At 38.9% G+C, this 14,253-nt stretch overlaps 1 protein-coding gene across 6 annotated transcripts in view; it reads right to left on the bottom strand.

Annotated features, from left to right (window-relative positions):
- SH3KBP1 (SH3 domain containing kinase binding protein 1) overlaps positions 1-14,253 on the bottom strand; it is a 285,503-nt gene that overhangs the window by 225,573 nt on the left and 45,677 nt on the right. The gene's annotated exons all lie outside the window — the stretch shown is intronic.

Genomic DNA, 14,253 nt, shown 5'->3' with positions numbered 1-14,253 from the left:
GGTCTGGCCAGACCAGACCAAACCCCCTGCCTCAGTTCGTGTATTATTATTTTTTAATTCCTTTACATGTTGCCCCTTTAGGGGACTTCTTAAAGGCAGTGGGTGGGGTCTGCAAAGGTCCCCGCCCACTGGCCTCCTATCTCACCCCTGCAGCCCATCCCAGGCTGACTTTCGGCCCATTTGGGCCTGTAAAGATCGGCTCAGTGGCCATTTTGGAGGCTGCCATGCATGCTCAAATGGCCTCTGTGAGGCCTGGCAAGACCTAGGGCCTTGTAGAGGCCATTTGAGCATGCGCAGCAGCCTCCAAAATGGCTACTGCGCCGATCTTTACAGGTCCAAACAGGCAGAAAATGGGGGTGAAATAGGAGGCCGGTGGAGGGAGGGGGGACCTTTGCAGACATCCCCCCCCCACGGCCTTTAGGAAGCCCCCTGAAGGAGCTATAGGTAAAGTTTGTTTTTTTAAAAAAATAAAAAATCCATGAATCCACACCAGACTGGGGGAGGGGTTCAGGGGGTGCCGGATCGAACTGGCCCCGTCAGGTTCAGGTGCAGTTCGCACATGAACCAAACTGGGCCACCCAGTTCTGTATACCACCCTAAAACATTCAATTCACAGTCCATTGTACACCTTTTCTATGTTATATCATAGAAATATGTTATGTAAAATAACCATGGATAGAAATGTAAACATAATTTTTTAAAAAGTTCTTTATTTGGTCAGGTTTTTTAATTATTTGACTGGTTTCAAACTTATCCAGTCTTTACAGGTAATAAGGCAAGATGTCTAGTGACCAGGCTGAATATAAATCTCTAGATGCAAATCACCAGTTTTTAATTTAACACCCATACCCCTTGAAACACTTCTGAAAGAAGAGGATTAACCAGGTAATAATGAAAGACAATGAGTAAATATTGTAGTTTATGGGGAGAAAATATGCAGGCTGCTCTATCCAGTTCTAGGTTACATGAATAGGAAGGAAATATGGAAGTCTTCAGCCAGTACTTCTCCATAATATTTTTTGCTAGTCATTTACTGTTTGTAATGTATAGATCAATCTCAGACAATTAAAATGGTAACAATTAGTATAATATAAGATGAAGTTGTTTTCATCCTGTGGTGAGGAAAGGGAAAAGCCAAAATCGACTCAAAGGGAATTCTTCTGGGTATTTACTTTTGAGTCTATTTCTCCTATGGATCTCTATGAGCAATCAGATTTATCATCATATTTATAATAGATTTATTGTATACATATTTAAGGGACTATTTCTGGCCACTAATATACAAATGAGATTTATCCCTTTTAAGACTTTTGGGTCTGTCCAGCAGACTTCACACAGCTGGTATAAACAGGCCTTTTTGCATGTGAGTTACTCAGTATCCCAGAGACTTGGTAAGAGTAAGGTTGAAAAGGAATCTGGTGAGACACTTGCAATATTCTATGAAAGGATTATATAAGTATCGCATTTAATGTTATATATTTGTGAGAAGATCCGCCTAGATAGGTTTGATTAAATCTCATATTTTCAGATTTAAAAATACTATATTGAAGTAGTATTTTATCTTATGAAACAATATCGGTTGGTTTTGTCACTTATTTATAAGATGTTTTGTAATTATTTTAATAATATTTTAATAAGCAACTTAGGGACATTTACCATTATCTGAATATTTGATTTAGTAAATGAGTATGGAGGAATTTTGTCTGTTTCAAATATAATACATGTTTGCATTAGTTTAATGTATAAGGTTGGAAATATGTATATTTTATAGGATATATTATATTATTATTATTTCAATTTCAATTATTATTACAATTTCAACTGTAATCTATATTACAAGAGAAGTTCTTACAAAGGATTTATTCCATATCTTTGAAAGTTTTTTTCAACATGGTTTTTGAGTCAGAGAGGATATTGTTAATTTTCATTAGAAACAATACAAACTTATACATGGACTCTTGATAAAGCGGTTCAAAACTGTTTATCACCAAATTATCATGCATTATTCTGGCATATATTATGGACTATTATCAGTGGTTCCCAAACTGCGAGCCTCCAGATGTTGCTGAACTACAGCTCTTGTCAGTCCCAGCCACAATAAATTGTAGCTGGGGCTGATGGGAGTTGTAGTTCAGCAACATTTGGAAGTTCCCAGGTTGGGAACCACTGGACTATATAGTTCTTTTAAAATTGGATGTTATTTAGGGTATTCCATGTTTTAATTAGTAATTTTACTTGGTATGATCAATTACTATTTCTATTTGACTATGATTTATGATACAGTCAAGGTTAATAGTTCATTTCTTATGCTTTTTTCTTTGCATTTTGATTTGTTTTCTTAATTTCAGATCCTTTTACATTGATTGTGTGGTGCCCATTCTCAACCCCATTTACTTTTGTAAAACAAACCAACTTACTCTCAAATAAATTCTGTCAATTTGCAGCTGAGGCTGTATGGGAATAGGATTCTGGCAGCATATCATGCAAAATATTGCACAATCTGTCTACCTCATTCACCACACTGGGTAGGACTACTGTTGCAGCTACCCTTGCCCCACCCAGCCCATGTCAACTATTAGCAGATAGGACTGAAGGATTTTTATTTTCCTTCCTACTGCAAATGTACCGATTTTCTGATTTAATTGTACGTTTTTCTATTTTAGGAGAAATTAGCACAAATGTTAAGAATGGTGTTTTGAACCAAGACAATGCAACAGCACATTCACTGCCCTTGCCTTTAGCCTCTTTATTAATTTCTTACTAGAGCACTTAAACAGTAAGCTGTCTTCAAAATCTGTTGCAATATATTGGCAGAAAGATACACATTTCCTTCCATATTTTCTACAGAAATGATGTGGAAGCCAATAAGCTGTTTTTGTAACAAGCAACCTACAGGGTTTTCTGAGGGTTTCCCCCCCAAAACAAAAATGAAAATAAAACAAAAGACCTAAATATCTCCTGCTTTCTGGTATGAGAAGAAAACACACATAGTTTCTCTGTATCATAAGATGCAATTTATTATGTTTTAAATTAAAGAAAATGTCTTCTGTTCTAGAAATCTAACATTATGGAACAATATCCAGGCTTATATTTTAGCTTTCCTAGGCAAAGCATCGTAAAGTAGATTTCAAACATCTAGTTAAATCTGAGGGTAAGTAAATAAATACAAAAATATATCTCTTCTGAACTTACTATCCAGACTTAATTATATTGCATTTTTAAAAAATGATACTGTGCCTGTGGCTCTAGCTCATTTATAGTGAACCAAAAGGAAATTTATAATAGAGCACTACGCCTGTGAAAGCCAGCAAGATATCCCCACAACTATCACCAGAACATGATAGTGGAAAAAGTTTCTTTAATGTGTATGATGACCTACCCAAATCTGAATGAGATGTCATTTCACTGTAGTTTGCCTGCCGCATTTCCAGTACAAATACACATGTTTGCTCAACAAATTATATGAAAGACGTGCTCCTGGCCAGGTGTGCATATACTTCTGACACCACTGTCAAGCAGAAATTATCTAGGGGATATTTGGGGTTGTAAATATTTAAACACAACCATGATTAACAGAGACAGCTGCTGACTGTATAAAATAACACAAATACATTATTTTAATGAAACTACATCCCCCTCCCCTATAAGGTTGTAGACCAATATGAACTACTATGATTTTGAACCCTGAGCAAAACTGGTTCACATCAATGAGAAGATGTACTGAGAACACATACACCCAACCTAGAAAGGCTCTAGACACAAAAGAGAGGTTGTGTGTACACAGATTTTTTTGTAAAACGACAAAGAGAAGCTTAACTCTTTTTATCAACTTGGCAGCCAAATTATTCTAATTACTCCATAGAGGCAGCTAAAACGATGCAACCATTATAATTTTTACGTCTATCATTCTGGCTCTTTCAATCAAACATTTTCCTTTCAATTACTCTGCTCTTGTTCCTATGGAGACAATTTGAGAATTTTATTACAGTAAAAAAAATCATATAAAGTTATTCATCATTAGCATTAGAAATTTAGCAGTGACTGTAAAATAAAGCAGATTTATGAATGCAAAACCTTCCTAGACAGACTGTATGTACATGGTTACAGCAAGTGACATGCATGCAGACCTTCTCTAACTCAGGGAGTGCCTTCTTCTACAAAACATATGAGGCCAAATGAAGAAAGCCAAATGAAAAAGGTCCGAGTAGGTGAGGCAGAAAATAGTACTAGCATCATAAAACTATTAACTAACAAGAAGCCGGTCAATTTTGTTTTCTCTGCAGGGTCATATACTAAGAGAGCCTGGAATTAATGGGGTTTGACATAAGATACTCTGATAGATGGGTTATTTCTGGTCTGCCCCAGAAAAGATGTTCTCAAACAGATGATATTTCAGAAGCATATGGAATTAAAAAATGTTCTAGAAATTTCAGTATTGCGACATGAAGAAGATTGGAAGAACTACAAGAGACATAACTGTCTCTATAAATTAGAAGAACGGTACCAGCTGGGCTCTCAATGACCAATCGTGCTTTCTATAAAGGAGGTCCTTTATTCCCTCATGAGTGTTCAATGCAATGCCACAATGCAGCTGTTGATTTCAAGATCAGAGTGCAACAACAAGATGGCTACAAGCCCACTTGGATCATCACAAGGCTTCAAGCACTCCTGGTTGCAGGATTTTCCTCCATCTGGTAGTTTATACATTAATAAAGACACCGTTATGAACACATCCAATGCTCAGATAAATGTTGTGCAGTAATGTACTCAGTGGTTACAGTGAAGAGTCTATTAGTGTTAACATCCATTCCAGTAGAAAATAAAAGCAATGGCTACAGATGGTTACCAAATGAGATTGCTGCCATTTAAATTTTAAAAAGTCACTTTAGCCAAGCTTAGCGAGACCACCAGCATTTTAATCAATCTCTTTCCTCTCAAACAGTGTGCATGTGAGTCCGAGTGATATTTTATTTAGCACCTACCTAAAAAGACACCTAAATATTCTGCAGACATTTTCATCAATTTATTTGCTATAAGACGTTTCTACTGCCTTTCAACAAAAGTTTCCAAGGCAGTTACAAAACAGAACATAAAATCAAATATCAAACACAAAACAATTCAAAATAATAATTAAAGCAGTTTTTAAAAACCTGATAAAATGGTCTTTATCTGATGCTAGCAAGCTTCCCTGGGGGGGAAATTCCAGAACAAAGGCCCCACAACCAAGGCAGCCTTCTCCCCAGTCATCACTCACCTTGTTTTGGATGAAGGGTCCAATGAAACCTTAGGGTACAGACAAGTTAATGTGGAAGAAGGCTTTCCTTCAGGTACATGGTCCTAAAACACATAGGGCTCTGAACAGATTGGTAGCCAGAGGAGCTCTTTAAGCACCAGCGAGATGTATTCTCAACATCTAGTACCTAGGTGCTGTATTTTGACCTAGCTGTAGCTTCTAGGCAGCCTTCCAAGACAGCGTCATCTACAGTGCATTACAACAGTCTAACCTGGAGGTCAGCAGAACATGCATAGCTATGGCCCTAATATCCATGGCTCAGGAAATCCACTAGTGTACTTGTCTATGAGTAGAAAATGGTGTCTGACTAATGTAAAATAAATCCTGGTAAGTAACAGATTGTATCTGTTTTGTTGATGTTGTGATCCACCCTGAGCAGTAGTGTACTGTAGGGGTGGGGTATAAATATTTATAAATAATAAATTTATTATTATTATTATTATTATTAATTATTATTTCTTGTTTACACAGTCAGACAGGTGTTATTGACTGGTTTGTTTTATCCGGACATCGAGTCCTTCCCAAGGATCTGGGATGGCTGAATTTTATTGTCAATGTTGTTGTCGTTATAGATATCGTCGCAGAATATGGGCTGTTCCCAGTAAAGCTGCTTTTTGTAATTGGCTGATGGTGATTTCTGTGGCCCCTATGGTGTTGAGGTGCTCTTCAAGGTCTTTTGGAACTGCACCCAGGGCGCCAATTACCACTGGGATTATTTGGTCTTTTTCTGCCACGGCCTTTCCATTTCAATTTGTAGATCTTTGTATTTGATGATTTTTTCTATTTCTTTTTCTTCTATTCTGCTATCCCCTGGTATTGCTATGTCGATTATTTTAACTTATTTTTCTTTCTTCTCGACTACAGTTATATCTGGTGTTTTGTGTGGCAGATGTTTGTCTGTTTGTAGTCAGAAGTCCCATAATATTTTTACATCTTCATTTCCTTCAACTTTTTCAATTTTATGGTCCCACCAATTTTTGGCTACAGGTAGCTTGTATTTTTTGCAGATGTTCCAGTGTATCATCCCTGCTATTAATTATTATTATTATTCTCTCTCTCTCTCTAAGGCGAACCTGTGGCTAATCCCGTGTGTGACAGCTCTCACGAGAGTTCGCAAGCAGAAGCACCTCACTGGGCAGTGGGGATTCCACATGCAGACAGAGAGAAGGAGCCAGTGAGAGCAGAAGCACCATGGTGATCGGGCAGTGGGAACTGAACTCATTTATTTACAGTCAATGACCAAATAAACATTACAGCAAAGAGCAATACAGTACAATACAATAACATAGGTAAAAATTTAAAAACCAGTTTGCAGACACCTTATTTTACATGCCTCCAAGCCTGTGAGAGTAGAAGCACCATGGTGATTGGGCAGTGGGGGTTCCATATGCAGTTAGGGAGGAGAAGCCTGTGGCACTGTGGTGATTAGGCAGTGGGAATTCCATATGCAGATAGTGGGGAGGAGCCTGTGATGGTTAAGGTCAGTTGGAATGCAACTGTTACTGGTCTGAAGATGTTCTTGATTGTACAGGAGAGGAATCTCTCTCTCTCTCTCTCTCTCTCTCTCTCTCTCTCAAAGGATAGCAGGCAGGGTTCTGTGAAAAGAGGGGTCGTGAGGGAGGAAAAAGCCCCTTCAGGAGATGGAGGCTGCTGTTTTGTGAATTAAATGATGAAACAAGATGAACAAGGTCTGTTAACCTGGGTGGGGGGGAGAGAGAAAGAAAGAGAGAGAGAGAGAGAGAGAGAGAGAGAGAGAGAGAGAGAGAGAGAAATAAGCAAGGGACGCGAGCCTGTAAGCGCCCTGAGGAGAACGAGTGGCCACGGCAGCGCCTACTGGCAGCAAGGAAGGGCCCAGTCAACCACTGCTGCTGTTTGGGGCTACTGAGGCCATTGATGAAGGGAGGCAGGCAGGCAAGGGACAGGCCCGGGCCTGTCAGCGTACTGAGGGGAATGAGCAGCCATGGCAGTGGTGGCAGCGAGGAAGGGCCTGGTCAACCGGAGCAGTGTTCTCTCTAATTTTTTTCATCTGAGTGAGGAATGTGTTTTGTTCTGGGTGGCTATGTGTGTGTGTGTGTGTGCGCGCGCAATAGCATTCAGAGCGGGGCCTTCCTGATTCAACCTGAGCGGGATCTAAAATTAACTTAGCGGACATCAAAAAACCTGTGTATGCACACATGTGCACACCTTAAAGGGAACACTGTTGGGAAGGTCTCTGGGGATAGGCGGCTGTAGTTTGGCCAATAGATGCCAGCAATGCTACAGCCATGACTAAGAGGGGTGAGTGGGGTGGAGTAAAGGGGTGGAGGAGTGACCAAGAGGGGTGAGGTGGATGGAAGCAACAGGATGGAGGAGGAGGAGCAGAAGCGTACTTCAGGTAAGGGTAGAGAGATCTCTGAGGTGAGGAGGGGCTGTGCCAGGACGTGAGGTGAGGTGTGCCATCAAGTACTAGTGTGCAGATGCTCTGCGTGCATTAAGCTAGTAATTAATAATGTACCAACATGGCTCAATGAATAAAATGTTTGTCTGGCTGTTGTACAGAGTCAACATTTGACCCTTGTTGATATCTATCTTAATTAAACATTGTAATGTATCAGATACTTGGTAGCATGCAACTATTCCAGAGCTCTGAAGAAAGTACAAAAAGAACTTTTGCTATAGATCCAGTAAACACGTCACTTTGAGTGGCGCAGGGGGAAATGCTTGACTAACAAGCAGAAGGTTGCCAGTTTGAATCCCCTCTGGTACTGTATTGGGCAGCAGCGATATAGGAAGATGCTGAAAGGCATTATCTCATACTGTGTGCGAGGAGGCAATGGTGAACCCCTTCTGTATTCTACCAAAGATAACTACAGGGCTCTGTGGGCGCCATGAGTCGAAATAGACTTGACAGCACACTTTACCTTTTACCAGTAAATACAGAAGACAGAGTGCTATCCCAAGTACATCTGCAGATAGTAGAACAATTCAAATGTCTTTCAGCAATATTTTGAGCAGTTTGACTAAGTCCTATAACTACATTTCCTGTATGACTGCGTACTTGGTTCAATTTTCATAAAGATTTATGAGATACACCACATATGCTGCAGTTCTATAAACACTTCATAACATATCGGCATCCTTGCCCACACCAGCAAAGCATGACACATTTGTGAGAACATCCAAGCGCTTGAGGAGTGTCTTTCCTCACAAAAGCAGCAGCCTAAGTAGTAACTCAGTGAACAGACTCTACACACTGTTTTGTTCAAACCTTATTTTGCACCAAGAAATGGTCAATCAGGGTTGTGGTGAGAAAATATGGATATGCAACATAGTTCTGGCTATGTTTTATATTATCTTGAAACTACAAGACAGAAGTCCAAAATAAGGAAGAATCCTAGTCTTCTTCGAAACACATTGAAAAATGCAGGCAGGCAACATTCCAACAAAAGTGAAAGAAATCACAAACGCCAAGGAAATGCCTTAACTGAGATGACAAAAATAGATTACATCAAAAGGCAAGTATGTGTTCTTCTCTTTCCCACATCCCTATCTCCCAAGAGAACTGTGTGCATCAGTTAGTATTCTAAATAGCTCTTTACTATTTTGCATAATGTAGTCACTACAATACAAAGGTAATGGCAGAATCAAAACAGAAAAAGAAACCAAACAGAAGCACAACTGGGAGAGCATGAACTTTGAATAATCTCAATTCCGACAAGATTCTGAACTGCTTTCTGAAGATTCTGTCTTCAAATTATTATTCATTCAACCAGATACACGTGACTCAGTACTGGTGGCCCTCTTTATTCCCAGGGGTTCCATTCTTGCCTATAACCATGAGCACAAAAAACACCAATAAAGAGATCTTTCCCTATGGGAATCCAGGGATTAGTTTCCTAACCAAACCAAAAAAGCAGAAGGGTGGGGTGTGTGTGTAAAAATAAGAGTAGAAATGCATAGTACATTGCTCTCAATGGCTCCAGAAATGCCTCCCTCAAGCTTGCCAAACTGTTGGCAAATGTTCACCCCCCACCTATTTATTTATTTATTTATTTATTTATTTTATTATTTTTACATTTTTAAAGCAAGAGCCTCAAAATGGCTCTGTGCTGTATAGTGGTGGCCAGAAGTAACACTAAGTCTTTTTCAGGCCATTTCTGGCTGCTCGGCAACCACAAAATTTCAGCCTATTTTTATACTGCAGATAAAGGAAGACCCATCGGTAGATACACGAAACCGTTGATACGAGGGCCACCTGTACATCATTGCATTGTCTTACAGCCAGTCTTTACAGGAGCACAACAACTGTAAGTGTCAATGAAGTAAGAGCTTAATTTGAAATGCAGCAATATCTACACACAATAATCCAACGAGGCTAGTAGAAAGCCGCTTCCATTAAAGGAAGGATAGTTTCTTACCTAGTAAAAGCGTTGCAAGAGAAAAGTGATGCCGGAGCCAGATAAATCTTCCACTTGAACAAGCTCTTTTATGATCTTTTTATAGCCAGTTACAGCTTATACTGTACAATCTGTATCTTCCTTAGTTATTCTTTCTCTCATACTGTCATATACTCTTGATATACTGTGAGTCTTCCCCTTGCACAAGAGATCACAGAACAGTACAAGTGCATCTTTTCCTTCTACTCATGGTTCTTTGGATCCAAGAACTAGAACAGTTCACCTAACAGCTAGGATAGGTAAGGAGCATTCCTACATTTTATTCACAAGGTGACAAGGAGGTACTTCTGTCTCATTCAGAGTCCAGCTCACCAAACATAATCCACTAAGGGGCAAAGTAAACATGATTAAAGATGTTGCTTGGCCCAGTGTATATGTGGAAGTAGTAAACAGCAGCTGTATGGAGACTACAGAGGGACCAGATACAGATTGGGAGTGTAGTAGGGGCAAAAGGTTAAACTCCTCCTCTACAATACTACACATCTGGATTGAGACCCTTTCATGGCTGCTAGGTAGCTTTGCATTATTTTTAAAAGCAAAACACACACACACACACACACACACTACGCAGCGCCAAAAAATGTGTTCGGACCACAAGATATTTATTTTTAGCCTACTTTCCATTCTTGGATTTTTGTCTCATTACATGGCTTCAAAACAACAAGGCCCTTCAAATTGATTGTTTATGCAAGAGATGCCTAGTTCAATGGGTTTTGACTCCCTACTATTCCTAGAACAGGAGCAGCAACTTCAGCTATAGTCACAAAGGCTGATTTAAAAAATAAAATAAAATAAAATAAATCCTAATCATTCATTTCTCACACTGCCTACCCAACTAAATTTGAGAGACTTGAATACTTGCACTTAATTCCCTGTCCTGAGTCTGAAGATACTCACACACTAGCTGCTTACTCTGACATTGCCATCCTTCACTCACTCTTTATTGAGAATCCAGGCAACACTGTTGCCAAACTACTTCTGAGGCTTTTTAGAATCTCTATCTCTATGCCTTTAATTTACAAACTTCCTCCTTATATCCTATCCACTTGCAATTAGGAAATTGTCCATTAATTCATTTTGAATTACTTGGTTCCTGTTTGGAGAACATAATCTAAGTAACTTGATTTCCTCTCAGTTTTTGTCTTTTGCATTATAAAATGGCTCTATTTAGTACATTTATAAACCACTTTTCTGCCAATGTACTCAAGGAGGTAATGGACATGATACAAAATAGGGGTGTGCAATTCGATTCACCCTCAAATCAATTCGGGTCAAATCAGGGCAATTCACAAATTCGAGTCCGAATCAAATTGCCCTCAAAATAGAGGGCCCAATTTGGGGTCAAGGAAAATCATTCCTGATTTGACCCAAATTGATTTGGGTGATTCCAATGCCATTATGAGAAAATGCCATTACTAGGGAAACAGGCCTCGAAATGGCATCTTTTTCTGAGGAGAGCTGGTCTCCCAGTTGGGGTTGGTGGGCAGACCAGCCCTCTTTTTGCGACCTAGCACGAGTGCCTGCCTTGGAAGACTGGTGTACCAAGTTGACCAGTCCTCCAAGGCAGGCAGACATGCTAAGTCTCGAAAAGAGGGCTGGTCTGCCTGTCAACCCCAACTGGGAGACCAGCTCACCTCAGGAAAAGGTGCCATTTTGAGGCCCGTTTTTCAGGAGAAATTGGCCTTAAAATGATGGTTGAATCATTTAAATTGATTTTAGTGGGTCGAGGTTGATTCGTTGAGGCAGCTGGCCAAGTTGGCTTTTTGACGAATCAATTCAAGTTTTTTGCTATCCAATTTGAGCTTGAATTGAATAGCAAAAAATTGATTCGTGCACACCCCTAATTCAAAAGTAGTCTGGAAAGCAAGGAAAGCAAGCAAAAGGAGGTACCAATTATTGTATAATGTTACATAACTGTTACAATGATCAGATGTAAAGACCATTAAGGGGCATCATTCAGTGAGGCAAGAAGTAAAAATGGCAACTGGTCCCAACCAAGTCAATGGAGTTGTCCTTGCTGTCTGATGCAGCCGGATAGAATGGCAACCGACAGAAGCAGTTTTGGAGGGGAGAATAAGAAGAAACCAATTATTAAAGCCTCTACCTCTGAAGGGAACTGAATAATAAAGAGGATATATACTAATGCTGCCTCCCGGCTGTACAAGTTACAGGGACAGAAGCATCAAGGAGAAAGCTTCTAATTAAAGTTGCAAGGGACCTTTTGTTGAATGGGATTTCCTTCTCTAATGGTTACTCAGAATTATCTTGGCTATGGGTTGCTGGATTGCTGGATAACATAGCACTATAAGCGCTTAATCGAGTCAGCATTTTAATTATACTTGCAGCTGATTCCGGAAAAGCATGCTTCAGCAGCACTGAAGAGTAGAAATCAAATCAGGAGGGCTATCTGTGGCATACCTTTCAGATGCCGTCTATATATGTCAAGCAGAAGTTACTGAGCTCTCAAGGTATGCATTTAGATAGAACACCATGAAAAACAATACAGAGCAAATTTGCTGCATTAGTGTTTAGCTCAAGCAGGATATAATAAATAGCAAGTGTAAATCAACCCAATGTTGATAAGCTCTATATCTGGAGCATTGCAGTAGTTATGCAACTTGAAAAGACCACTACAGTTAAAGTCTTCCATTCATGTGCATTTCAAATATCCCTCTAATAATTTTGACATGAAAATCTTCTACACAAACAAAAACACTGTGCAGAAGGGGAAGGTTGTCTTCCTCTTCAGGTTCTTGGCCAATAAAAACATCTAGCCAGTTTTCAGGAAAAAAGAGATACAGCTGCTCACCTACAGACATCCGGTCTATTGGCAAGGAGTTGGACCAAATACCTTTAGGTTTCATCATACATCTGCTGTTTTACAAAGAGGGTATAAATGCAGTCAGCTGGATGATCTAAGTTAGACATTCATTCTGCTTTTAATAAGTAAAAGCTACTAGTGCTAAGAAGCTATCCTGACTCTGGGTACTCATACAACAATTTGGAGCACTATAAACATCTGCAGTTACAACTGTGAAGTTTGCCAGTATTGTGCACGAACCACCGGAAGCAGCTGTGATCCCACAACTTTATCTTTCACTTGTTCAGGAGATAGATGCACCTGGTGAGGCTGCTCGCCTACTTTACAAGTCATTTGGAGAAGTGATTACATCCAGAGAGAATTGAGACCACTGTTGCAGGTTCTCAAGAAGCAATCCACAACAATACCAGATACACAGTTGTTTTTGCAAATTAAAGATGTCAAGCACAGCAATGCCACCACAGTTTCCTGCTTTATCTCTCTCCCCATATGCAATCAGCAAAATCTTACTGTTTCCCAGCTGTATATTCAAAGATAGTAACTTGACTAGGATAAAATTTGGATTAGGAAGGCATATTTTAAGTTTTTTTTTAATTTCCTTATGTCACACAAACAAGAACACACAAACATACAACCATATACTATTAAGAACACACAAAAGCAACACACAACTGTTAGTACTTCTTGGAAAAAATCAGTGTGTTTAGTTCTAACTCTTTTATTTTATTCAATCAACACAAGCTCTCTAACACAAACTATCTGATCAAGTTAACTTCCTCCACATGTAAACTGCAAAAGTTTTCTTCCCCTTTTCATGTATCTACTTGACTTTTTGAAACATCGATACTTCTTTCTAAAACTTTTCTTTGCCACTTCATCCTTTGACTTTTCAATACTCAAAATGAACATAAGAAATAAAATGTAGAATCTGACATTTATGTAGTGTTAATTTACAAAGTGGTTATTTGTAAAGACAAAACATCCATGCCAGTCCATTTAACATGATACAGTAATGGAACTTACAATCATTGCAAATTAACCAAATTATTTCTAATTCAAGTAGTATTTTTTCCATTCATGTCAATTTCTCCATCACCACCATCTTTGCAACAAGCAAGAGTATATATCCCAACAGAAAAGGTTAGGTAGCAAAATAAGAACCTCCACCTGTTATTAATTGCTCTGCGTTAACTTAGAGATGGTCAAATTATGCACATGTACAATTAATGCACATTATAGTAAATTAAAACCATCATTCATATTTACAACTGCATAGGTCTTCTCCCTCCAGTATCTTCTATTGAACTGACAATATTTTATAAAATAATCATGACTGTCTACCTTCACAATTTTTTTTTAAATCTGCTTATGAAGAGCAAAGCTCCATCTTCAGTCTGATAATGGCCTCAATATGAAGATATGTAGAAAGCATAAAATGATGTAAAACTCATAAAATGATGTAAAATATTTTTGTTTCCATAAAATATTTACTGTAATACAAGTTTATCCCCTAATATTTCAGTCAATGTTCACAAAGCATAATCTGTATGATGTTAACATTCTGGCCACGTGGAATTATATACAAGAATCCAAAATCATGATTATAGACCTGTCCACCAAATTTAAACAACAACCTGGGTTCAGAAGCAAGTCAGCAGATAATGAAAGCAGAAGCATATTTATAGCATATGAGATATATATAT

The sequence above is a fragment of the Hemicordylus capensis genome, chromosome 3 (assembly GCF_027244095.1).
Source record: "Hemicordylus capensis ecotype Gifberg chromosome 3, rHemCap1.1.pri, whole genome shotgun sequence".
NCBI lineage: Eukaryota > Metazoa > Chordata > Lepidosauria > Squamata > Cordylidae > Hemicordylus > Hemicordylus capensis.
Note: the sequence above shows the minus strand (reverse complement) of the source record. Positions and strands in the feature narration are given on the sequence as shown.